The following is a 2,822-nucleotide window of genomic DNA, read 5'->3' as shown; positions in this document are numbered from 1 at the left end:
CGCCGACCACCATGCCCGGCTAGTTTTTTGTATTTTTAGTAGATGGGGTTTCACTGTGTTGGCCAGGCTGGTGTTGAACTTCTGACCTCAGATGATCCACCTGCCTCAGCCTCCCAAAGTTCTGGGATTACAGGCATAAGCCACCGTGCCTGGCCTAATTTAGATTCTTAAATAGGTAATATGTTGTCATAGGTCAAAACCAAAATATATAAAAAATTATACAGTGAAACCCACCCTAACCCATGGCTCCCATTTTCCCAGTTCCTTCACTCCACAGGAAACCATTCTTCTTAATTTCTTACACGTACTTAGTTCCAGAGTTGTTTAAAACACATAGAAGCAAATTATGAATATGTATTCTTAAATGTCTCTTTTTTTTTTTTTTTTTTTGATACAAAGTCTTGCTCTATTGCCCAGGCTGGAGTGCAGTGGTTCAGTCATGGCCCACTGCAACCTTCCCTTCCCAGGCTCAAGTGATCCTCCAAGCTCAGCCTCCCAAGTAGCTGGGACCACAGGTGCACACCACCACACCTGACTAATTTTTTATTTTTTGTAGAGACAAGATTTTGCCATGTTGCCCAGGCTGATCTCGATCTCCTGGGCTCAAGTGATCCACCCACCTAAACCTCCCAAAGTGTTGGGATTATAGGCATGAGCCACCACACCCTGCCCATTCTTACATTTCTGCCTTCTTTGCCAAAGCATGACTTACTTTTCTGGGCTTTGCTTTTTTTAACTGAATTTTTTAAAACATGTTTTGGAAACCTTTCCTTACCTGTTGCTTCCTAATTCTTTTGAACAGCTGCATAGTATTCCATCATCTGGATGTATCATAATTTATTTAACAAAACCTTTATTAATAGATATTTGAGTTACTTCTAATATTTTCTGAAAATAATACTTAAATGACACATTTAATTTTGATATGATGCCATATAATTCAATGTATAAATCTTTTAACTTTTTGTACATTTCAAAAAGTGTTTCTTTTAATCAGTGGGCCAACCAATATGTGACATTTGCTAAAGGATAAATTAAGGTTAGACAACAGATCAATAGCCTGAAAAATTATTCAACTTAATGAGTTCATTTCTGGGCATTTGTCCATAAGAATGTTGGAAAATAGAGCAGAGTATGAGTTCATTTCAATAGAGCAGGCAGCGTACGTGTAAACTTCCTAGCTTCTGCCAAGGATCATTTAAACAAAGCAGCATTCCAGAGTTCTTGGGGAAAAAGCTCACTCATTTTGGTAACTTTGATGATCAGTAATATTTTAAACTGTATTGGAGATGCTAATGCAGCAGAGGTTTATAAAAAGGAGAAAGGCTCAGCATGTCTATCCACAACTGGTGTACCATTGGCCTTTTGAGGAAGGTATGCATCAGTTTCAAAACTTGCCTCATTCCAGAGGCTGAGAGGTCACTTGGTGGTTTTCTGACTGTTCCCCAGTACAGAACAGACAAGTACAGGATTCTCTATGTTTATCTTGTCAATACGTGATGTTATGGAGACTGGCATCCCATTTGACCAAAGGAGAAATTCCATGCAGCCACCCCTCCTGTGCAGCCTGTTTGGCAGGGCCTGGTTGGCAAGACTGCCTAGTGAGGAGAGCCCTCAGGCATGGGGTGTGCTACCTCTGCCAGAGGACAGAGTGATGGGTTGGAAAGGGCCAGTCGAATACTACTGAGACTTACCACCAGCTTATAAAAGCACATTTCCTCAAAGGGGGCTAATAGGGCTCATTATGAAGCTGCTTAGCCCAAATAATACCTGGGCTCAAGAACAAACCTGTAAGACATAGACTCACCTCCGATCAGGGTGACTGGACCTCCAGACCCACTGAAGAAGATCCAACTGCGGACACTCAGTGAGGCCATGCTACCCTTGACTAAAGCTTTCTTGCAGGGTCCAGAGGCGTAAACTCATTTAAAGCCAAGAGACGCGAGATGCTCTACTTGCCTGAGCTCTTTACATGTATATCTTATACTTACCAATGTGAAGATTATTTTCTGAGTAAAGGAAATAGGAGGAAAGAAAAAGTTGCAGGTAAAATTAGAGGTCTAAGTTAGAGGAAACTGTTGCTAAGAAACATAGATTTAAAAACGCTTTTATGCATAGTTTTTACGAATGTTGGCTTTATTTGGAGTGTTAGCCTTCCTAACCCTTTTTGAGTTTCTGGTAATGATATATATCTATTTTACAGGTTTCTGGAATGTTCTTCCATCAACTCACTCCACCTCTTCTGATCTAACCAGTCGTCAGTTTGGAAACCCTAAGTTGGATGAACTCTATTACACTTCTGATATTTATTAGGTAAACATTTTTAAGTATATTGCTGTTTGCCTTTGAGTTTATTTTCTGCCATAAGTTTTCAGTGACTACCTATGAGGTAGGCCCAGTTTCAGTCACTGGGCATGGATCAGTGAGCAAAACTGGCAAAATCATGTTTCTGACAATTTCTACTGAAGGATGTAGTGGTAGATGAATGACATTTTATATGACCAATAATTGAACATGATTTAGTCCAATAAACTTAATTCTAGTGATTCTCGAGTTCAAAGCCCTGAGCTTGGCATATGGTTCTGAAAGAAAAGTGAACCTTTCTATTGGTTGCTTTTCCTTTTCTCCTTTCTTCCCCTTCAGTTGTCCCAGAAATCTCCTTGACTTTTCCCCAACACACAGACAGACACATACCACTTATCTTTGTCCTATATTTAATCTAAATATGATATTAACTATATCTCAATTCTGTGATTTTCTCCCATAGTCTAAGTATTTTACTTTTGTGCTTGGGAGAGTTCTGTCTACTACAAAGTAAAGGC

This window comes from Rhinopithecus roxellana, chromosome 5, assembly GCF_007565055.1.
Source record: "Rhinopithecus roxellana isolate Shanxi Qingling chromosome 5, ASM756505v1, whole genome shotgun sequence".
NCBI lineage: Eukaryota > Metazoa > Chordata > Mammalia > Primates > Cercopithecidae > Rhinopithecus > Rhinopithecus roxellana.
The sequence above is the reverse complement of the archived record's forward strand: the minus strand, read 5'-3'. Positions refer to the sequence as shown.